The 26,333-nt window shown below is 37.1% G+C and overlaps 1 protein-coding gene across 1 annotated transcript in view; it reads left to right on the forward strand.

The window, feature by feature from the left end:
• Positions 1-7,664: 7,664 nt before the first annotated feature.
• The window catches only part of LOC115221781 (high affinity copper uptake protein 1), a 61,490-nt gene continuing 42,821 nt past the window's right edge, over positions 7,665-26,333 (forward strand). The window contains exon 1 of the mRNA XM_029792007.2: positions 7,665-7,799. The gene's annotated coding sequence lies outside the window, so the exon portion shown is untranslated. The remainder of the gene's footprint in view (positions 7,800-26,333) is intronic.

Consider the following 26,333-nt stretch of genomic DNA (forward strand, 5'->3'; position numbering starts at 1 on the left):
TTGTAAAAGGGTTTATAGCATTGGACTTAGTTATTCTCTGTCGTTCTAGTTCTAGCCTCCGTAACTAAATAGATCAAGTGATGTTGAAATGAAAGCGAGTGGGTGAAAAAGTAAGAGAGGGGTGAGCAGGACAATTGTGTCGTTGGTGAATTCCATAGGTGTCCCTCCATGACATTCTGTCGAGACAGGTTTTCGAACCAGTCGGCCTGCTCTCTATCTGTTGTCTCTCCAAATGATTGTATTTATAACAATATACACAACAACTATACATGTGCCATACTGTTGCGAACAAGAGGTGGGTCGAAGTAGGTCATCTTTTATCATCCGTGAACTTTCTATGCTAGTCATAGTTCTCATGTCAAAAGGGAAATACATTAATCATGGTTTCTTTATTGGCTAACCGCATGGTTCCCTTATGAGGAACTGCATTGAGGCAAATATTCTCATTGGTTGCGGTAAAGACGACATCGTCTTCATTCCTCGCATACCAGTTTTACCATCTAATGTCCTATTCCAATTTAAGCCGTTACGGTTTCCAATCTCACTTTCTTTTGTCATGAGCATAATAAAAGTCAGGACCAAACACTAAAAGTTGCTGGATTACAACTTGAAGAACCATGCTTTTCACATGGCCAATTTTATGTAGGAGCATCATGCGTGGGAGAAAAAAAGCAAATCTTTTTGCTTATGCATTCTGAAATAAGACAAAAAACATTGTTTATAAAGAAATATTTACTCATAATGCAACATGATTACTTCAATAATTTAATTTAACGTTATATTCTAGAATGAGTAAATTATTACATATTTTTCTCTTATAAAAATACACACATACAGGAAGAGTAAATTATATATATAATAATACTCTGAATGTGGTTCAGTAGAAACAATAAAAGTAATTACCCGATCACCACTGCTACTACTGCTAGTATATATACATACATACATACATAACATATATATATATATATATATATTATATATATATATATATATATATATATATATATATATATATATAATATATTATATATATATATATATATATATATATATATAACACCAAGTAAGCTAGAGTGTGTGGATCCAACCCACTAAGAGATAATACTTATCCAATATACTGTTGGTATAATACCCAATTATTAATGCACAAGTGTTTTTAATTGCAATGCAATAAACTTACTTATTGTATTAAATGGGTGAAGGTAAAGAAATATTTTACCATTAATTTATATTGCAAATAAGAAAATGGAGAAGCACATTAGTTGGTTTATCAGCTTTAGGATATTAGAATGCTGACTTATTTATTTATCAAAACGATAACTATAATAACATACATACATATAGTATATTAGTCAATGCATATAAGATAAGAATACAAGTAGTTATTAAAAAACAATAATAATATTAGTAATAATTAAATATTATATGTGTACTCATGGATATGGATGTATATGTATGGTCCAGTATATATAATTAATTGTCTATATGCTTGTATGTATAATCATGTCTATCTCTATATATGTACACGTATATGTGTATATATATGTTTATGTATGTATATATATATATATATTATATATATATATATAATATATATATATATATATTAAATTGTGCGTGTATTTTGTTTTATATATATATTGATATTTTTTTTATTGTACTTTATAATCTTTGACGAGGCCTAGGGATATAAGTTCCTCATTTTCAACTGCCTACCACTTCAATACACTTGACCAATATAGGCACAATGAGTTGCTATTATCCATAGGCTGAAACAGCTGTAAGTGATTTTAATAATTTATATTCATGTTTTTTAATAACTACTTTTATTCTTATATTTTATGCATTGAATAATATACTATATGTATGTATGTTATTATGGTTGTCGTTTAGATGAATAAATAAGTCAACATTTTAATATCCTAAATATCCTAATATCCTAAATATTTTTGTTGTTTTTGTAAAATCTCAGAAAATAATTAAAAATTCACATTTTTTATTAAATTATTTTGTTATATTTGTCTATCTATCCAACTGTAAACATTTTTTATATTTCACTAACTTTTTGTTATAACTTGGTAAAAGGGTACATATTTTGCCAAAAATTGCCAACTAATGGGCTTCTCCATTTTATTATTTGCCATGTATATATATATATATAAAAAATCCGTCCTGTCTGTCTGTCTCTTTGTACGCTTATAACTCGAGTATTGTTCATCCGATCGCGCTGAAATTTTAAACATGGATACATGAGAGAGCGCGGCGTTCCGTAATCTAAAAAGATTTGCAAAATCGTTAGTTTCAAAATGCGAATCACAATTTTTGTAATCTTTAATTTCCTGTTTGTTCCACCATTAAAACAACCAGTTGCTCAGACATACCATTTCGCTAGCAACAAGGGGAGTACAAGATGACAGTCAGCTAAAACCGTCGCTATGCTGTCTCTCTTCTCTCCTCTCTCTGTGGGGTTAATAATCTTAATCTTAGTTACAGTTTCTCATTCAAACTACATAATAGGCAGAATTGTCAGATTAACACAGTAGGGTGTTTTGAGGGAGATTTGACTGCTATTTCTACTAGGTCTTACGTCTGTATTGTTATGTGACATACTGTTTTATATATTATATATTCCTTATGCTTTCCAAAACCGAGTTACAGATTTTGACGTATGGGGTATCAAAAGATTCAGTACTATTTTGGCTACAACTTAATTGCCATTCACATATTTGCATTTCAAATAATCTTTTCCATAAATCAACTATCGTAAAAATTTTATGCGATGACGTCACATTTTCTTATGTGTGTGTACCTTAAAAGACATCAATCCTCACGACGCACACCTTCACTCACTCTATCTCTCTTTCTCACCCTTTTTCTCTCTCACATACACACGCACAGGAACTCACGCGCGCACACACACACACACACACACACACACACACACACACACACACACACGCGCGTCCATTTCATATAGACGTACATACATCTTTCACTTTCTTTCTCTGTTCTTTTTGATTTCTCTTCTTTCAATTTCTGCTTTCTTCAAATTAAATTTTTACGGATACAACTACTTACAAAAACAGGGATTCATGTATAATTTCTTTCTATGTTCATAATTTTTTGTTTACAATATTGGGAAAAATATCCCACCAAAGAAAAGACATAATTTCTCCAGAAACAAGTATAAAGCAAGGAGGAATGCAGAAAACCGAAGGCAAGAGTCTGAAGAGAGAAGCTAGATGAGATTTCCTCAACATCAGCAAATACATGTTGCAGTACTTAATGCGGGATCATTAAATCAATGTTTTAATGATTAGACAGAGGTCCAATAGAATAGCTCTCAGAAACAGACTACGTACAAATTCGTTCTTCACAACTCCTGAACCTGTTTTCAGATATGATCCATCCCGTTCTTATAAAAATAACTGTCCAAACTGGTGTGCTAAACACAAGTCATCTTTACTGTAGAGCTTTAAAATTTTCGAATGAAACAAATGGTATGTGCTGCACAGGCGATCGGGTAATATTGCCAGCACTACCAACTTCTTCTCAACATCTTATGGATCTTCTAGAAGGCATTTCCATCCAGTCAAAGGATTTGCTGAACAATATCAGACAAGACAACTCTGCAAATGACATCGTTTGTTGCATCTAAGAAGATAGATAAATATGAATTTACACCAACGTCAAAGTTCAAGGGCAAGTCTATCACCTCATTGGTTCCCTGTTACCCATAAATGAACAACAACAGTTCCTCCAAATTTACTTTCTGAGTGATGTAGGACAACAAACCCGAAGGAGGTGTCAACATTTCAGATGATGGGTCGTCTTAGACACAGCGCCGACTGCTGCAAAAGAGAGTATGTCTAATGACAACTTCTCGGTGCGTTCAAAAACCACCTAGCCCCCACAGGTTAGGGCCTGAAATACTCCAAACGGACGAATCGCATGTTGCTTAGTCGAATTAGCCCATAATTTACTCGACAAATGTTTTGTTGTCAATGCTGCACTTTCCTATATCACCTGTTTCAACATAACTGCAATATATTATATACAAGCTACAGCATTTTATCCCGAGCAACGCCGGATGTCTCTGCTAGTATATATATATATATATACATATATGTATGTATGTATATATAAATTATATATATATATATATATATATATATACATATATGTATGTATGTATGTATATATATACATATGTATATATATACATATATATATATATATGTAAATATATATTTGTATTTATATATATAAATAAAAATAAGGCTTTTGTAATGAAGGCTCAACATTTTATAAAACTTTTTACTGTAAAACAACATACACACACATGTTCGTGCACACAAACACTTGCGCGCGCACACACACACACGCACCTGTGCCTACCTGTGCGTATGATTGTGTTTAAGTATGGGGATGCAGGTGGGTTGAAGCTAGGCTTGTCTGTGTGTATGTTCTATTGTAATTCCATGTATATCCTGAAAGCTAGTAGCTAAGTTGACGCTTGGATGTAATCCTTAATATTTAACTCACCAAAACCAAACCAACCCAGAAAGTTAGCCGAACAGCTGATCTCGGGTAAATATTATTATCATTTTTGCTGACAAACAGATAAAAGTTACTGTGACACAGCGAATTGTGTTGTTGAGCAGTAGTATCCTTTAGGTTTTTGTAATGAAGGCTCAACATTTTACTAAACATTTTACTGTAAAACAATTTTATTTGAGAAAAATTTCAAGTTTGAACGTTTTGTTTTAAACCCTTTTCTGTAAAACAGGAATTTTTTTCCATTTAGATATAAATAATAGGTGCTAAATATGTATGCGAGTGACGAGAGATGAGATCGCATGAATGATTATTTTAAAGCACTTCGTCACAACATAATGGCTGGTTCGTGGACCAGTATAATACATACAGGTAAGTTCCTGGTAGAGCAAAATATACACCTGCAACATGGTTACGTTTACGAAATAAAATAAACTTATTTAGACACACACACGCACAGGCACAGACGCTTAAACGCACATGCACACACATACAAAGGTGATCCTGAATCAGCTATGGTCTGTAAGTAGGATCTTTTACCGGAGTTATTTACTTTCAGAAAATTTTCTTTTTCTTATTTTCTTATTTTCCTTTCACACACACACACACACACACACACACACACACACACGCACTCTCACACGCACGCACATGCCCGCGTACGTCCGCACCGCGCACAATAAGACGATCCCAAAACATCTGTGGTCTGTAAGCAGGAGATATTTATTTTCTAATAAACTAGAGATGTTTATTTTCCAAAAATCTTTTCATTTTGTATCTATTTACCAATCACCGGCAGCGCTCGTGCATACACACATACACACACCTGTGCCTACCTGTGCGTATGATTGTGTATTTGTATGGGAATGCAGTTGGGTTGAAGCTAGGCTTGTCTGTGTATGTTCTATTTTAATTCCATGTATATCCTAAAAGCTAGTAGCTAAGTTGACGCTTGGATGTAATCCTTAATATTTAACTCATCAAAACCCCAGAAAATTAGCCGAACAGCTGATCTCAGGTAAATATTATCATTTTTTTTTGCTGACAAACAGGTAAAAGTTGCTGTGACACAGCGAATTGTGTTGTTGAGCAGTAGTATCCTTTAGGTTTTTGTAATGAAGGCTCAACATTTTACTAAACCTTTTACTGTAAAACAATTTTATTTGAGAAAAATTTCAAGTTTGAACGTTTTGTTTTAAACCCTTTTCTGTAAAACAGGAATTTTTTTCCATTTAGATATATATAATAGGTGCTAAATATGTATGCGAGTGACGAGAGATGAGTTCGCATGAATGATTATTTTAAAGCACTTCGTCACAACATAATGGCTGGTTCATGGACCAGTATAATACATACAGGTAAGTTCCTGGTAGAGCAAAATATGCAACACCTGCAACATGGTTACGTTTACGAAATAAATTTAACTTGTTATTTACACACACACGCACCTTCGCTCAAACACACAGATGCTTAAACGCACACGCACACACACATACGTTATCGTGCACACATACACACACACATGCGTTATCGTGCACACATACACACTCACACACACAAAGGTGATCCCGAATCAGCTATGGTCTGTAAGTAGGATCTTTTACCGGAGTTATTTACTTTCAGAAAATTTTCTTTATTTTCTTATTTTCCTTTTACACGCACACACACAGACACAGACACAGACACACAAACACACACACGCACACACACAAACACACACACTCACAAACACACACACACACCACACACACACACACACACACACACACACACACACACACACACACAAACAAGCACCCTCACACGCACGCACATGCACGCGTACGTCCGCGCCGCGCATAAAAAGATGATCCCAAAACATCTGTGGTCTGTAAGCAGGAGATATTTATTTTCTAATAAACTAGAGATGTTTATTTTCCAAAAATCTTTTCATTTTGTATCTATTTACCAATCACCGGCAGCGCTCGCGCATACACACACACACACACCTGTGCCTACCTGTGCGTATGATTGTGTTTGTGTATGGGAATGCAGGTGTCTGTGTATGTTCTATTTTAATTCCATGTATATCCTGAAAGCTAGTAGCTAAGTTGACGCTTGGATGTAATCCTTAATATTTAACTCATCAAAACCAAACCAACCCAGAAAGTTAGCCGAACAGCTGATCTCAGGTAAATATTATCATTTTTTTTGCTGACAAACAGGTAAAAGTTGCTGTGACACAGCGAATTGTGTTGTTGAGCAGTAGTATCCTTTAGGTTTTTGTAATGAAGGCTCAACATTTTACTAAACCTTTTACTGTAAAACAATTTTATTTAAGGAAAATTTCAAGTTTGAACGTTTTGTTTTAAACCCTTTTCTGTAAAACAGGAATTTTTTTCCATTTAGATATAAATAATAGGTGCTAAATATGTATGCGAGTGACGAGAGATGAGATCGCATGAATGATTATTTTAAAGCACTTCGTCACAACATAATGGCTGGTTCATGGACCAGTATAATACGTACAGGTAAGTTCCTGGTAGAGCAAAATATACAACACCTGCAACATGGTTACGTTTACGAAATAAAATAAACTTATTTAGACACACACACGCACAGGCACAGACGCTTAAACGCACACGTACACACACATGCGTCATCGTGCACACACATACAAAGGTGATCCTGAATCAGCTATGGTCTGTAAGTAGGATCTTTTACCGGAATTATTTACTTTCAGAAAATTTTCTTTATTTTCTTATTTTCCTTTTACACGCACACACATACACACACAGACACAGACACACACACACACACGCGCGCACACACAAACACACACACTCACAAACACACACACACACAAACAAGCACCCTCACACGCACGCACATGCACGCGTACGTCCGCGCCGCGCATAAAAAGATGATCCCAAAACATCTATGGTCTGTAAGCAGGAGATATTTATTTTCTAATAAACTAGAGATGTTTATTTTCCAAAAATCTTTTCATTTTGTATCTATTTACCAATCACCGGCAGCGCTCGCGCATACACACACACACACACACACACACACACCTGTGCCTACCTGTGCGTATGATTGTGTTTGTGTATGGGAATGCAGGTGTCTGTTTATATTCTATTTTAATTCCATGTATATCCTGAAAGCTAGTAGCTAAGTTGACGCTTGGATGTAATCCTTAATATTTAACTCATCAAAACCAAACCAACCCAGAAAGTTAGCCGAACAGCTGATCTCAGGTAAATATTATTATCATTTTTGCTGACAAACAGGTAAAAGTTGCTGTGACACAGCGAATTGTGTTGTTGAGCAGTAGTATCCTTTAGGTTTTTGTAATGAAGGCTCAACATTTTACTAAACCTTTTACTGTAAAACAATTTTATTTGAGAAAAATTTCAAGTTTGAACGTTTTGTTTAAACCCTTTTCTGTAAAACAGGAATTTTTTTTCCATTTAGATATAAATAATAGGTGCTAAATATGTATGCGAGTGACGAGAGATGAGATCGCATGAATGATTATTTTAAAGCACTTCGTCACAACATAATGGCTGGTTCGTGGACCAGTATAATACATACAGGTAAGTTCCTGGTAGAGCAAAATATACACCTGCAACATGGTTACGTTTACGAAATAAATTTAACTTGTTATTTACACACACACACAGAGACACAGACGCTCAAACGCACATGCACACACACACGTACACACGCATGCGTCGGCGTGCGCACACACACTCACACACACACACACACATACACACACACAAAGGTGATCCCGAATCAGCTATGGTTTGTAAGTAGGATCTTTTACCGGAGTTATTTACTTCTAAAGAAAACTTTATCTTCTTATTTTCACACACACACACACACACACACACACACACCACACACACACACACACACGCTCCCACATGCACACTTAAATTACGCACGCACGCACATACACACGTACGCTCGCCCGCGCACAAAAAGGTGATCCTAAAACATCTATGGTCTGTAAGCAGGAGCTTTAACTGGAGATGTTTATTTTCCAAAAATCTTATCTTTTTCTATCAATTTTTTCAACATTTACTTGTTTCAATCTTTGAATTTCGGCCATACTCGGTCACTGGCCTGCAAGGTTTTATTCGTCCATGGTTAGAGTATTCTCTTTCAAAGAAAGCCTTTTGTTTTGCTTGTCGGCACATTGACACTTCTGCTCAAGCGGATACTTGCTTTATTAAAGATGGATAGTCTAACTGGCATCATGCAAAAGAAAACAGCAAAAGTTTAAATAAGCACGCAAACTCTGCAGCCCATATCCAGGCTATTGTAACATGGAGGGAACGCCAACAGCGTTTGTCCACAACATCCGTGTCTTCAATGTTGCAAGATGATCAATTGAGCAAAAACCGTTACTATATCAATTCAATTGTTGATATTGTGCGTTTTTTTTGCGCAAACGAATTGCCTTTTCGAGGAAACGAAAATGAAGCTTTTGAGGATCTTTATTCGGAAGGTGAGACGCAGCCTTGTGGTCTTTTTATGAAATTATGCCAATACACTTTAGAGAAAGACTCAAAGCTAATCTCTCTCTAAATAAAGCTGAAGTTGTCTGTGTATGGCAGGTTTGGTAGCCTTCAATTAACACTATCTCCTCCGAGACCCTGCGGCACAAGTTGACGAAAATTAAGAGTATGTTAGAAGAAGGCTTGCTCTTCATTCCGTAGAAGATAAAATTCAAATCGGACCATGTTAAGACCAAAAATTATTTACATCAAAAAGGTGCTTTTTTTTTCTATGAAAATCCCTATTTTTTACGATTTTATGACTGCTGTGTCGCCATTTTTCAGTGTATTTCAACAAGAAAAATGTTCACTTAAAGAGAATAACAAGCTATATAATGCTTTTCAAAAATTCCAATTCTAAAGGGTCGAAACAAACCCGAGCAACGCCGGGCGATACAGCACGATTCCAAAAAATGCGACCTATACCTTGGTAGCAATGCAAAACGAAATCACCGAATTGTTGAGGAGATACACTGTCAACCTTGTTGTCGGTGAAATCAAGATGTTCCGATGTTCCTTACTTTACGCTGAAACGTGACGGAACGCGTGACTTGAGTAATACTGAAAATATTGCGATTGTTATTAGGTACTTGTAAAACGGCGGTGTTCTGGAAAACTTAGTTGCAATGCCAACTACTCAACATTATGATGCTGAAACATTGACCGACTTATTAATTAAGGAGTTAGCCAACCTTTGCATTGACCCAAAGCTTATGTTGTCACATTGCTTCTGTGACGTCTGACAAAATTGGTGGCGTTCAAAGAATGATTCAGAATCGACTTGAAAAACATATACCCTATGTTGCATCCTGTGGTTAACACAATAAAGCAGATTCTAGATTTAGCTACGTTCTTCGACACCGTTAATATTCTTCATGATTCTTCATAAACGGCCAAGGATAGCTAGTCTCTGTAAAGGACTGAAATTGCCACGTCTTGTGGAGCATAGGTGGTCGGGCCATTTCAGTGCCATTGCTTCTGTAATAGAAAAATCATTCTAAAATTGTTGGCTTGATAACCGAGTGCACAGATTCATCAGATTCAGAAACGTATTTGAGGCAACTGGGATTTTACATCAAGTTCGTTCCAAAAGGTTTGTTTTTCTAGCCCTTGTTCTTAGTAAATTTCTGCATATAATTATGCCAGTAGACAAACAGCTTTAAAGTCACAATTGGGCTTCTTAAGACTGTCAAGAGTGAAATAACCAAACTGAAAGACTCTAATGTTTGATGAGATTCTGAAACAAATGAAGTCAGTTTAATGTTATTGAGGAACGTATGCGCCGAAAAGGTTGCGGGTCCCGACGTTTTTCACATTATGCTGTTGAAGCCCTGGTACCATCACAAAATGACTGGATAATCTTTCACTGCCAAATTTATTTCCCGATCATCGATGAAAGCTTGGGAGAGCTAGATAATAGATTTTCATAGCAAAACATCAGCATATATTCTTCCTTGGCAAGTCTACTACCAATGTCCGAAACATTTTTGGATTTTGATACTTTAAAAACTTTGAGCAATTTAGTTAATTACGATAAATCAGCTTTGCTGTCTGAACCTACTGTGGCTAAAACATACATTTCCAAACAAAATATGATGATCGTACAGGCTGCCTTTCCAAATACTCTTTTACTCTTTTATTTGTTTCAGTCATTTGACTGTGGCCATGCTGGAGCACCGCCTTTATTTGAGCAAATAGACCCCAGGACTTATTCTTTGTAAGCCTAGTACTTATTCTACCGGTCTCTTATGCCGAACCGCTAAGTTACGGGGACGTAAACACACCAGCATCGGTTGTCAAGCGATGTTGGGGGACAAACGCATAAACACACACACACATATATATACATATACATACATATATATATATATATATAATATATATATATATATATATATATATATATATATATATATACGACGGTCTTCTTTCAGTTTCCGTCTACCAAATCCACTCACAAGGCTTTGGTCGGCCCGAGGCTATAGTAGAAGACACTTGCCCAAGGTGCCACGCAGTGGGACTGAACCCGGAACTATATGGTTGGTAAGCAAGCTACTTACCACACATTCACTCCTGCGCCTATAATGTCTATCTATTTTATGGTGCAGCATTAACATTTGGATCTAGCATAGTCACATGTGAGTCGTCGTTTTCGATGCTAACGCGAATTATGACACCCTTTCGACGAAATATGAAGCACCAACGAAAATCAAACCTCGTGATACTTGCTTCTCTTAGTATATGCAAATCAAGGACGATTTTCTTAATTTTTTTTGACATTGCATTGTCGGAGATTGCAGTTATATTAAATATATGTACCCTGAATTTATTATTTTGTATTGTGAATTTTCATGAAAGACGTAATCAAATTTTATAAACAGTACGGGTTTTAGAGTTCTGTTCAGCACCCCCGGCTATCACAAGATAGTCCCCTCCCAGTTGCAATCGGCTGGCTACGTTGCTGGGTGACACGCAGTGGGAGTGAACCTGAAAACATGTGGTTAGGAATCAAACTTAATCCCACACAGGTACGTCGCTTTATGTCCCGAAAAAAGGTACATTAAGCATTCGATAAGTAACAGTCAATAAAATAATTACACAACTGAAATACATACTTGAAATAGCGGCACTTATTTCATATTGGGTTGTCCGGAAAGTTCGTGCCGATTTTTAAAGGAAAGAAAAAGGTCAATAAGTACTTGCCATTACATTTTAATCAACCAAATATGAACCATTTTGTTGCACAATGCGTCTCCATCTTTCCTTTGACTTGAAAATACCCTCTTCCCAGAACTGAGGTGGTTTCATGGCAAAGAATTCATCAAGGTATCTTTTTACGTCATCCAAGGAATTGAAATTTTTACCATTAAGACTATTCTGCAGAGACCTGAATTAGTGGAAATCTGAAGAAGCAATATCTGGTGAATATGGAGGGTGGGGTAACACATCCCAGCCGAGCTGCAGTAATTTTTGTCTGGTTCCCAAAGCATCAAGTGCTGAAAATGAACTTTCTTATCTTCCATTTTAAAGGGTTACAGAATTAACACAGGTTATAAGAACATAAACCTTCTTTCACGAAAAGTTAGCTTAAACTGTGCTCTAAATGGAGGAGTAGTCAAATCCTATTTTATGGACTCAACCATGTTCTAAAATAAGTCGAAAGTTAAGCTGCTATAAATCAGCACGAACTTTCCGGACAACCCAATATATACCGTATCATTTTAAAGAAGTACAGAACGTAATGAATAATGTAGTTACAGATATTCTTTAAAGCAGTGGCTCTCAACCTTTTTGGCACCACAAACTGGTTTTGTGCAAGAAATTTTTTCTACGGGGTAAGGGATCACGTACATAACAAAACAATTAAGTATACGACGAATAATTTAATTATTATCTTTTACTTGTTTCAGTCCATTAGACTGTGGCCATGCTGGGGGCACCGTCATTGGTTTTTTAAGGCTTGTACTTATACTATCGGACTATTTTGCCGAACTGCAAAGTTATGGAGACGTAAACACACCAACACCGGTTGTCAAGCGGTTTTGAGGGGACAAACACAATGACACACACACACACACACACACACACACACACACACATAGATGTAAACATATACATATATATAAGCCCTTCGTATATATGTACACACGCACGCACACACACACACACGCACGCACGCACGCACACACACACACACACACACACACAGACCCCCCCACATATATATATATGTATTGGAAATTGTGTGGAATCCTTGGTACACTTAGGTATATTTGAAAAAGGAAAAGAATGGCTTCACCGGAAGTTCTAATTTTTTCAGTTTCCGTCTTCCAAATCCACTCACAAGGCTTTGGTCGGCCCGAGGTTATAGTAGAAGATACTTGACATTTGCTCAATGTATCACGCAGTGGGACTGAACCCGGGATAATGTGGCTGGGAAGCAAATTTCTCACCAGACAGCTGCACCTGCGCCCATTCATAAATGTATTACATATATAATACATATATATAGGCGCAGGAGTGGCTGTGTGGTAAGTAGCTTGCTAACCAACCACATGGTTCTGGGTTCAGTCCCACTGCGTGGCATCTTGGGCAAGTGTCTTCTGCTATAGCCTCGGGCTGACCAAAGCCTTGTGAGTGGATTTGGTAGACGGAAACTGAAAGAAGCCTGTCGTATATATATATATATATATATATATATATATATATATATATATGTATGCGTGTGTGTATATGTTTGTGTATCTGTGTTTGTCCCTCTAGCATTGCTTGACAACCGATGCTGGTGTGTCTACGTCCCCGTTACTTAGCGGTTCAGCAAAGGAGACCGATAGAATAAGTACTGGGCTTACAAAAGAATAAGTCCCAGGGTCTAGTTGCTCGACTAAAGGCGGTGCTCCAGCATGGCCGCAATCAAATGACTGAAACTAGTAAAAGAGTAAAGAGTAAAAGAGTATATAATGCGGTAACACCTTGCAGGCTGCGATAGTCTATAAAATCGATATAAATTTGAAAGATTTATTCTTTCTGTGCAGCTCGTTATCAAATGATCAACGGTCCGGTATTGGACTCGGCTGGTTGGTTGGGGACCTCTGTTTTAAAAGACGAGAATATCCAGACTGGAATGTTTTTGATTATAGATTTGGTCAATAAGGGTTGCTCAAAATTGAAACTACAACAATTACTATATTTCACCACTTATCTTCTCATAACACACAATAATATTCAATTTTCTGAACGTCATTTACTCCTTTCCTGCCGACATGAATTTATTCGTGATTTCGTTAAGCCTTATTCAGTATGACTCAACGTGTTAACGAATATATTATTTAAGGATTAATTTGCAGTTTACGGTCGTAAAAAAGGTGAAGGTAAGTTGTCCTAAAAAAACACCGTGTAACACTATTTTTGTCCATGGGTAGCAACTGTTATTACCTATTTGCTTACCCTTCGAAAGTATGAAAAATGGATAATATTTCCTTCAAACTTTGCTTTTGTTACATTTATTCAAGCCCCAAAGCATCCCTCTCAATACATGGCTATAATGCTCCACCCCACAACAACTGCTCATGATCAGAGCTGCACATATTAGCAGCGACTAGGGTGAGGGTTAGGGTTAGTGACAGGATGTTGTCTCAGTTTTAGACGCAGCAAATGATTTTAGCTCAATAGAGGCCATAGGATTGGTTAAAATTCGAAAAATTAAACTACGTTAAACTTACAAATTACAATTTTCTCAAGAAAGCCAAGAGAAAAAAATGTTTTATTTTGACACATTCTACCAGTATACGAAGTTTAAAAGTGTTTAGTTAACTAGAAATTGTGTTGAAAACTGCCGTTCAAAAGGAAAAGATCCCATGTATGTAGGTACCTGTGGACGTGGAATAATGGATGAATCTTTATGAAAGATTGGGTTGTCACTATGATCACTTTCTGTTTCTATTACAACTTATTTTCATTTTCTTGCCATCATAAACTGCATCATAAACCCCGTTAGGTTTTTATGCCTTCTTGTCAGTGCTGTCTTAAGATATACGAGTAGGTACACTGGATGGTTGCGCAGGGGTGTAGGGAATCTCACGAGTCTAGGGGCTAAATTCTGGTCTATCTATGCACTGGTTCGTTGTCAATAAAAAAAAACTCTATAGGGCCCTGTGCATTGATTTCTCTGGGATCCTATAATGATGCTAAGACGGTCCTGTTCTTTATGCAACGTTCCTAAAATGACAGTCACCCGAAAGCTTTGGGGTTGCCAGAACGATGTCTTTCTATCATTTCGTAGTAACTAAACCAACCTTTCCACAAATTACGAACTCAGAAACATAAACTCAGACCAACTGCATTGAATATGCCCATTATTAATGAATGAATGAATGAATGAATTAATTAATTAACTAATTTATCTATTTTTCTTTTCCACGTATTCACGAACAGAAATAATAGACTGTGATCTGAAGTGGGCACGGTAAGCTAGTAGAGTAACGAAAAACCCAAATCACGTGACAAACACTGATGAAATGTTAGCCTAAACTTAACCTTTTATCCATATTTATTTCACGTCATTTCCTTGCAGGTATTTGATTATATTATAAATAGCGTGTCATTCGTGATAGCTGTGGTAGTACAATTGACATCAACTTGATCTCTCTCTCTCTATTCAAGGCAAATACCAATCTTTACTTATATTATTTTCTGCTCATTGTTTGAGTTTTAACTGTAGCACTGGGTGCACCTCCATTACTATTTTTTTTAGGTGTGTGCAGCATTGACTTCTGGTAATGTAGAACTATATTTGTTTCTCCACCAACTTTAAGTTATTGTGTATGGCTTGATTTATTGTTCCTTGTGTTATTTTAGTGTTTCTTCTGTTGAATATATACAATGTAAGTTGTGTTATTTTAGCTCGGTACTAAATATATCTTCTATCTGCTGCTTAATGGAGTGTAAAGTGTCGTGATGTGAGGCCGTGATTGTGTAGATTTGTTATATTAATGGTTGATAATTGTATAGGGTGATAGTAGTATTGGTGTGATAACGTCGGTAAGGTATGAGCTTGGATTCTGTTATTTTATTAGGTATTTGTATAGAGTTTGTGCAATGATATATTGGTATTTGTTTTTATTGGATGGTTATTGTACAGGGTACATGGTGTGTTTCTTCAATGGGTGGTTATCGTATAGAGTATGCGTCATATTTTGTAGCGTGCTCTATTCGAGTTGTGGTGTTTAATTGGAAAGTGCCTTGTGTAGGATGCTGGTCTCGTTTGGCGTGAACTGTGTAACGTTGTGAACCTTGCTCTGGTTTGTGAGTTTCATATATATGTTTACCACACTTTGTATTATAATTATTCGTAATAATGTTTTATAAAATTTATTATTATTATTTTTTATGTCATGCTCCCCGTTCTGCTTATTTCAGTTTTAAGGTCTTTCTATTTCGACAGCTTCTCTACTGTCTTTCGGGCAATAGCTTTTGGCCTGAAGGGATCGAGATGTCAATCATGGTATAGACATTTTTCGTCCAGTCTTTATTATTATATAAAAATGTTTAACCTTGGTCTTTTGTCAATGTGAGTAGATATAACTCAAATGATTATGACCAAGAAATTGCCAAACAGTATTTTGTACATGTTTATACACATTCATATCTATTTTCGCATTGAAGTGTAGGTATACGGTCTACTGTATATAACGACCGACTTGATAATGTCAATTTAATACACGCAGACTTGGCAAAAACTGAGTAGTCGGCAATTATCGTCAACAGTAAATTTGTTAAAAGGTGGGTGAATGTGGCGAGGATGGTTCGACCAAGTGGGCCTACTCTAAACTGGGACCTGTAAGCTGAAGAGTACTATGGAGAGAGGGGCACTTGTCATGATGCTCCAGGTGTGGAGGGTGGCTTTGGATCTGCAGATCCATTGGTTGCTCACGGTTGGGGGTTGTCTCTCTTATTAAGGGACTTATAAAATTTTTTTGTTATTGCTTTTTGTATTGTTTTCACGGTTCTCAGTGAATCATCACTGTTCTTTGTCTTTGTATTGTTTTAAATGTGTTTCGCGGTCCTTATAATTATCACGACTACTTGTTTGATAAGGGTACACCAGGCACATTCATCACAACCATAAGTGCACGACTTATGTTGATATCATATGAAGATAAACAGCGCATGACTTTGCAGGTGGGGGCCCAGATAGAATTTTCTTCAGGCCGAGTAGTCCACCGCGCTCAAAAGGGTCCTGAATAAGGATTGTTTAAGGATGTCGAACGAAACACCCATGTTTTCAGAGGTGAATTATTCAAGCCTCAAAGAATTCCTCTCAACACATGGCTATGATGCTCCCCAACTACTTCTGCTCGTGATCAGAGATGCATATATCATCAGCCACCAAGAGAAATGCTCAACAGGTTAAATTCAAACAACTGACAAGCAGGTCTGTGGTATTGAGCAGAATATTTGCTGTAGCGCATCTTTTACACCAAGGCAATACATGTAATATGATAATACTTCCAATCAGTTAATATCAGAGACCATTAGAGCGACTACCTGGTACAGCATCGGGGCATTTATTATTATTATTTTAATTTTTATTATTATTATTATTATTGTTGTTGTTGTTGTTGTTATTTTAATTATTATTATTATTATTATTATTATCATTATTATCATTATTATTATTATTATTATTATTATTATTATTATTATTATTATTATTATTATTAAGGATGCGAGCTGGCAGAATCGTTAACATACCGGGTAAAATCCTTAGCGGAGTGTTGCCCGGTTTCACGTTCTGAGTTCAAATTCCGCCGAGGTCGACTTTGCCTTTCATCCTTTCGGGGTTGATAATATAAGAACTAATCGAGCACTGAGGTCAATGTAATCAACTTGCCCTACCCCCACCCGAAATTGCTGGCCTTTGCCAAAATTTCGAATCATTATTACAGACATTGCTTCAAGATCTCTGCGGATGACTCTTGCAGTTCCAAGCAATGATGATCTTTGTAGGTTCTGTGCTTACATTCGCTGCAATCTTTTTGAGCTATGTTGGTAGTTTGGTTATTATTCAAGGAGGCAGTGAGCTAGCAGAAACGTTAGCACGTTTGACAAAATGCACATCAGTATTTCCTCTTGCTCACAACATCCTGAATTAAAATCCTACCGGTGGCAACTTTGCCTTCTATCATTTTAAGATCGGTGAAATAAGAACCAGTCAAGTACTGGAGTCATTGTAATCGACTTGCCTCTCCTCTCAAAATTGCCAGCCTGGTGCCATGCCAAAAATCAGAAAGAACTATGGTTACACTGTATAACGAAATTTTAATTTTAATTTTTTGTCTTTGGTCAGTAAGTATTATCTCTTATATGCTTCTATCTAGAAATCAAAGGAAATTACTACTATTCCCTTCAAACTTTACTTTTGTGACCTGGATAGCAATGTTTTAAAACTGACCTATTTTCCATAAATTTTCACTCTGATTCAGTATCACGAATATCGTTATAACCAATATTCTGCTCAGTGCTACAGATTCTTCAAACTTTCTAAGAGTAAGCAAATAGGAAATAACTGTTGCTACCCAAGGACAAAAATCGTGTTACACAGTGTTATTATTGTTGTAGTTGTTATCCTCATTATTATTAAATGTTAGAATCACGCTCAATGCTTTTGCCCGAGTTAGACGTGTTTATTTTATGGCTCTCTGATTCGATGTCATTAAGCATGTTAAAAGCATTGAAAACTCCACTTTTTATGCTTTTATTACAACAAACAAACTACAAACAAAGATGTTTATTCAATTATTTACTTCGCTTTTACTGTTTTGTTAGGAAGTTTCTTGGTTAAAACATTGTAGTTCAACTTGTTTAACTTCCGTCAAACCTGAACAACATGGCGACAAAACAGCGACAATAACGACATGGAGGATACACACCATGAGAAAACAAAATTGCACATAAAACGTATCCGGTATTTCTGATGCAACAAAATAATAACGTGTATAATATCGACAATAATAACAACACACAGCTTTACACACACACACACACACAAATACACACACGTTCTCAAAATGTCCTGTCCAATAAATTCTGGACTTGATCAGGCGCTTGATGGTAACACTTGTTTGTTTTAGATTGTATTACGAAAAACTTTCTTTGTTTGCCTCAAAGATTTTCTCTAAGAGCAGGGAAAGAGAGAACGTTAACTCCGAAAATCCTTGTATATGGCTTTTCAAAATAAACTGAAACAGGCTCTAGCATTGTGTTGGACAGTATTTTGTCTACACATCTAGGCAAAACGTTGGGTACTACCATTCTACTTTTCATAACAGGGGACGAAGATGGTGAGTTAGCTGAATCGCTTGAGCGTCGGAGGAACTCCCTTATAGTATTTCTTCCGGCATTTTACGTTCTAAGTTCAAATCTTGCCGATATCAGCTTTTCCTTGCACCCTTTTAGAGTCGATAAACTAAAATACCAGTCAAGTTTTGGGACCGGTTTAATCAGCTTATCCTTCCCCAAAAATTTGAAGCCGAGTGCCTCTATCAGGAAAAGTTATTTTTATTATTTTTCAGTAATCTTATTTTTCTTACCTAGGCAAGCCTTCGTTATTTACAATATTTTTTCTTGATTTGCGTTTTCTGTGGTATTGAAAATACAAGCCCCACGCACGTGATACGATTATGCTTGTGAGGCTTTGCAATGCTATTTTCAATATATTGTGTTTGTAAGGCGGTGAGCTGGCAGAAACGTTAGCACGCCGGGCAAAATGCTCAGCGGTATTTCGTCTGCCGCTACGTTGAGTTCAAATTCCGCCGAGGTCGACTTTGCTTTTCACTCTTTCGGGGTCGATTAAATAAGTACCAGTTACGCACTGGGGTCGATATAATCGACTTAATCCGTGTGTCTGTCCTTGTTTGTTCTCTCTATGTTTAGCCCCTTGTGGGCAATAAAGAAATAAGAAACGTTAGCACGGCGGGCGAAATGCTTAGCTTAATCCGTTTGTCTGTCCTTGTTTGTCCCCTCTGTGTTTAGCCCCTTGTGGGTAGTAAAGAAATAGGTATTTTGCCCCTCATCCTTTCGAGGTTGCTTACTGGGGTCGATCTAATCGACATGTCCCCTTCCCCAAAATTTAGGGTTTTGTGCCCAGAGTAGAAAAAAATATATTGTGTTTGTATGTGATTTTCTTCTCGGTGAACGATTCAAGTGTTGTTTTTGGATCTTTCAACAAATTATTAAATACTTTCATCTGTATTGCATATGTATGAGCGTGCGTGTGTACGTGTATTTGTGTATGTGTGTGTGTGTGTGTGTGTGTGTGTGTGTGTGTGTGTGTGTGTGTGTGTGTGTGTGTGCGTACGTTTGAATGAGCGGGTGTGCTTGCTAACTATTCATAAGTTTGAAACCTGTCACCCTCTGGTGATTTCGAATTGTTCATAATTGTTGCATTTGACCTACTTCACTTATTGTTAATAGTTCCCACGAACTTTTTGTGAACCCAGATGCTGAACTTTGTGTGAACCCTTTTCATTCATTCATAGTGATCTATTCGGCGCCTATACATGCTATCATTCTACAACATGCTATCATTCTACCCGTTCAATGTGGCGAACCGACAGAGTTTTAGCACTCCGAACAAAAAGCTTAGTTGCATATCGTTCGCTTTTATGTTCAGTTGAAATTCCGCGGAGGAGGACTTTGCTTTTCATCCTTCGAGATCGATTAAATAAATACCAATCAAATACTAGGATCAATGTAGTCGGATTACCCTTTCCCTTAAAATCCTTGTCCTTCAGCAAGAAATTGGAACCATTATTGTCCCATTTTTAAACACTTGGTAATGATTCTCTTTTTATCTGTTTCTTGGTAGAACTGTTTTCAAGTTGGAGTTGAACTCTTTGTTTCGTACAAAAAAGTATTGTTATCGATTTTCTTAACGACAAATCATTTGCTATTTAGCTGTATTTCTATTTTAGCTGCTTATTTTATTTTATTTTTATTTTAACACTGCATTTTATTTCGTTTTTTATTTGGTTTGTGAATTCGTGTGTTGAAACAATTTTCAGATATTGACTTTTTGGCTCTCCTTAGACGCATTATTTAGTATTTCTATAGTATTTGACTCTTTCTATTTCGTTCGGTAATTTGATTTCAGTTCGTGATTTCATTAAGGATTAAGATGTCATTTACTTTACATCTGTAGTGGAAAAGGTGTAGCAAAAGATGTTGAGGTAGCAGATGAAATAGGCATCTGGACGACTTCAAAGTAAAACAATGGAAAAACATCGGGTTGTTGTTTAAATAATTCATTTAAACGACACTTGCATTTACTTGTTGCATACACCAAATATTTCACTACATCACATTACCAACTGTGTCAAACTGTCGAAGAAATTAATAGGGTAAATACAGTGTTGATATGATAGGGTAGAAACGGATATGTTTTGTGTCTGTGTGTGCGTTGGTCATTCAGTGGTGTCTGTTTATGTTCTGTGAGTGCAACTGTCGTTCATGTTGAATATCTGTTTCTCTGTTGTCAGTTTCACTGGCGCTTTCTTCTGTCTCTGTCTGTCCCTTGACAGATTGCTTAAGGCGGCGAGCTGGCAGACACGTTAGCGCGCCGGGCGAAATGCTTAGCGGTATTACGTCTGCCGTTACGTTCTGAGTTCAAATTCCGCCGAGGTCGACTTTGCCTTTCATCCTTTCGGGGTCGATAAATAAAGTACCAATTTCGCACTGGGGTCGATGAAATCGACTTAATCCCTTTGTCTGTCCTTGTTTGTCCCCTCTATGTTTATCCCCTTGTGGGCAATAAAGAAATATATAATAGTCGTGACAGCTAGAAGGACAGACATACCATAAGAGAAATTCCTACCTCGCTTGACAACCGATGCTGGTGTGTTTACGTCCCCGTAACTTAGCGGTTCGACAAAAGAGACCGATAGAATAAGTACTAGGCTTACAAAGAATAAGTCCTGGGGTCGATTTCCTCGACTAAAGGCGGTGCTCCACCATGGCCACAGTCAAATGACTGAAACAAGTAAAAGAGTAACCCCGCCCCCACTCATAAATTCTAAAATAGCGGCGTTTTTCGAAATTTTTTAAAAATCATAATTCTACAATGCAATTTGTTACGGTTTATAATTTCAAAATAACTTTCGAACGAAAATGTGTGCGATTTAAGGGAGATTTAGCTGTTGTTTCTAGAACACTCCACGACAACCTGATACCTTCCTCGTTTCTTTGTCACATGTATTTATGTTTTTAGATATTCCCCCGCCTTAAACACGTTTTATGGAATGATGACGCAGTGGTCCATTGCTGGGATTTAAGCAAAAAAACCCAAAAAACCAAAAAAAAAAAACTTTGGAAAACTGTTCAGAGGTTTATAGTTAAATCATTTTTACCCAATCAGAAAACTGAATTTTGTTGCTTAAAAACTGTGATAAAATGAATGTAAACATTAGAAGACGAAGTTGTAAACAAAACGAAAGCAATGTGTGAGAGATAATACATATACAGAGGGAGAGAGATAGAGAGTAGTAATAGAGAGAGATAGATTGATGATGATACATAAACCGCAAACGCTTCTGTCGGCTTACGCCGCCGCCGGAAATGTCAAAGTGGTTACAGCCACCCCATCCAGTACAAGAGGAACTACAGGATCAGAGCAACGATTTGTGCTCTCGATCGATAGAGCTAGGTTGTCTCTGAACGAAAACGGACGAAGACCTCGAAGCCAGGACCATAGCCGAACCCAAATTGTTTTCCAAAAGCGTTTCAACCTCAAGGCTCATGCCCTAGCTCGGTGCTTGCTGTCCGCTCGTCGGGTCCGCACGACGAGCAGCGGTGTCACCAACGGAACTGCCATTCTGGGACGGCTCGCCGTCCCGCCTGACTCGTTCGAAGAGCTCGAAACGAAAAGGATCGCTTACATACGACTCGATTTGACGCTCGGATTGACATACTTAGAAACGCAGCTACTACACTGCGATCTATTAAGTCTCTCCGCGTGAACGAGATAATCCGTCCTTTCGAGGCGACGACCGCAGCAGTAACAGAAGAACCTGTGTGTGGTGCTGACTGCAATAACCACGCTGGCGGTGGCCGCCAAAGGGATAGTTTTGTGGAAAACGGAACGGATGGGCGAGGTGGTTAGTTTATGTATTTGTTTTGCAAGATCCTTGATGTGAAATCGTGTGTTGAAATAGGTATTGCTATATTTCGGGACGGTCATTTGCCTAATAAGTACAAGCACTATATTCTCGTTCTTCATTTCAACTTATATTATTATTATTATGTTTTTTCCTTCTTTCTTCAAATTTTCTTCCGTTTCTCGCCGAGTGTTTTCCATACACCTAGGGCAGAGAAGCTCAATGTATGCATTCCCAGATTACACACGCAAATTCACAGATAAAATATGTATTTCAAAATTAATAAATAAATAAATTCATGGATAGATGTTGTTTTCACAGCGATAATGCTCTTCTCAGTACATGAGCCGTTCCAGTTAATACGATTTTTTGCACTTCCTGTAGGGATGGTAAGCCTGGAATCATTTTCAAATAGGTTTCAGTACCTTTTTTTTTTATCATTCCTAGAGATCCTACAATCACTGGTACTGTAGTCGCCTTTATTATTATTATTATTATTATTATTATTATTATTTTATTATTATTATTATTATTATTATTATTATTATTATTATTATTATTATTATTATTGTTATTGTTATTATTATTATTATATTATTATTATTTTATTATTATTATTATTATTATTATTATTATTATTCAGTAGTTTTATTTTTATAGCGTGCTTTCACTTCACTACCGAGCGCAGCTCTGTGTGCCTTGGGTATGTGCTGTGATTTGTTGTGATGCTCTGATGGTTATTGTATGGAAAGTGTTCTGCGTAGGATGTGTGCAGTGCCTAGTAGTGCAATTTTCTGTATGTTATATGTGTTTGTAAGTCCTGGTGTTTTTGTTATGTATTTGTCTGAATATTTTTTTATCATGCCTAATGCACCTACTATGATAGGAATTGTTTCTGTTTTCAGATTCCACCTTCTAGTTACCTCTATTTCCAGGTCTTTGTATTTTGAGAGTTTCTCCATTTCTTTTAGAGACGTTGTCATCAGCCGGTATTGATACATCAATTAGAAAGCATTTTTTTTTCTTTTTTTTCCCTTTTTTTTCTTTTTCTTTTTTTCTTTTTTTCTTCTTTTTTTTCCCTTTTTTTTCTTCTTCATGATCTCTGACAACTATATCTGGTCTGTTGGCCTTAATTTCTCTATCTGTGTGTATCGGCATATCCCAGAGTATGGTTGCTTTCTCGTTTTCTGTGACCTTTTCTGGTGTGTGCCTATACCATCTTTTTTCTGTTGTTATTCCATAATGTTGGCATAGCTTCCAATGTATGTAGGTTCCAACTCTGTCATGTCTGTGAATATATTCCTTCTTAGCCAGGACTGGGCAGCTAGAGATAATATGATTTATTGTTTCTTGTCCATCTCCACATATTCTGCAGTTACTTGTTATATTTCTTTTCATTACATGTTTTTGGTAATTTCTGGTGGGGAGGCTTTGGTCTTGTGCTGCAATTAAAAATCCCTCTGTTTCTGCTTTGAGTCCTGAGCTTCTCAACCATTGTTGGGATTTTTCTTTGTCTATTTCTTTTGCGTTTAGTTTAGTCCAGTATTTACCATGAAGGGGCTTTTCTTGCCATCGTTTTATCATGGTTCGTTGCTGTTCTATTTTTTTGTTTTATAGCTTTTGTTGTTTCTTCATCATCTTCTTCTTCTTCTTCTTCTTCTTCTTCATATTTATTAGGTGGTATGATTTGAACTGAGAGAGCAGAAGACGAAAGAATACCGCAAAGCATTTTTGTCCGCCGTTCTAACTCCTCTGCCAATCTACGTCCTATACGGAACACCTAACAACAGTAACAGCAACACCAAAAACTGAATAGGTTATTGTTATTTAGACTCGGATCATGAGTCCTACTTACACGCAAACATTATTAAAAACATCACAACTTCTTTCCCAGGGCTGTGTACGTCCAAGACTACATTACCCAACGTGTCGTTCTCATTTTAACAGTGGGATATGATTTGAGAGATATTTGGTTACTATTTTATGCAGGCCGAATAACCGCACATAGTCCTGGCTCGGCTGATATTTCTAATAGGTCGAGTTACTGCATGCAGACTCTTTCGTTGGTTCGACAGTCATTTCTAGCAGGTTCCATGGCTGCGTGGCTGCATAGTGCTCCTTTTACTGGATCGGTTGCAATGAGCTCCCTTCATAAGCTCGGCTGCAATGAGCTCCCTTCAATAGCTCGGTTGCAATGAGTTCCCTTCATTGGCTCGGCTGCAATGAGCTCCCTTCACTAGCTTGGCTGCAATGAGCTCCCTTCATTAGCTTCGTTGCAATGAGCTCCCTTCATTGGCTCGTCTGCAATGGGCTTCCTTCACTGGCTCGACTGCTCTTTCAAGCAGGACGAAAACAAATAAAGACACCTTTGTTGGCTTGCCCTACCTACATAGAGTGCGTTTGATGTATTGCGACACGAATTTAGGTTAGTTATTCGGCAGCATTTTAAGAGCAGACAGTTTTAATAAACTACCTGACAGCTTCACTGTTATTATGACATATGGTCACAGTTAAAATGCCTTTGTTGATCGCTGTATTTGATCAGAGGCTGACTCAGATTTTAACGAAATAATTGTTTAGTGTTATAAATACTGTGACTCCCCCTCCCAATTTGTGTGTCATTTGGATGGCTTTAATAATTATTGTTGAATAAGGATTTTAAAAGTGCCAGCTGTGTGTACGTATGTGTATATCTATCTTGTCTTCCGTACTTGTTAACATATTGCAAACAAGGGTAGTTATTCACTTGAATACCGAAGAAAATTACTGGGTATGTATGGCCCGGTAACGAAAATTGGCTAGGGGGTGCAAAACCATGTAGAAAACTTTTTACGAACAAGGTGGATTTTTCTAGTCTTGGTAGCAAAACAAACACACACACACACATACAAAACGAAAAAGCAGGACAGTATCTATTTCTTTACTCCCCACGAGGGGCTAAACATAGAGAGGATAAACAAGGACAGACAAAGGGACAGACAAAGTACCAGTGCGAAACTGGTACTTTATTTATCGACCCCGAAAGGATGAAAGGCAAAGTCGACCTCGCCGGAATTTGAACTCAGAACATAACGAGAGACGAAATACCTATTTCTTTACTACCCCACAAGGGGCTAAACACAGAGAGGACAAATAAGGACAGACAAACGGATGACGTCTGTTATATCGACCCCAGTGCGTAACTGGTACTTATTTTATCGACCCCGAAAGGATGAAAGGCAAAGTCGACCTCGGCGGAATTTGAACTCAGAACGTAGCGGCAGACGAAATACTGCTAAGCATTTCGCCCGGCGTGCTAACATTTCTGCCAGCTTGCCGCCTTCACGAAAAAGCAGGACAGTGTCGGAAGCATAAGCATGACACAAGTGTTATTTTATATATACGCAAGAATCCTTTCGATAATACAACAGAATTAGTACAAGATAAAAAACGAAAGTCGTCAATATTTAAGGCCTATACCGCGGCTTTAAGATATGATTAGTAGTAACGCTAAAAGGGAGCTATATCCTAAAGAACTCAGGAGAAAGATAAAAAAAAAAAAACATGGATACAATAAAATAAAGACAGAAAGAAA

Source organism: Octopus sinensis, linkage group LG18, assembly GCF_006345805.1.
Source record: "Octopus sinensis linkage group LG18, ASM634580v1, whole genome shotgun sequence".
Taxonomy (NCBI): Eukaryota; Metazoa; Mollusca; class Cephalopoda; order Octopoda; family Octopodidae; genus Octopus; species Octopus sinensis.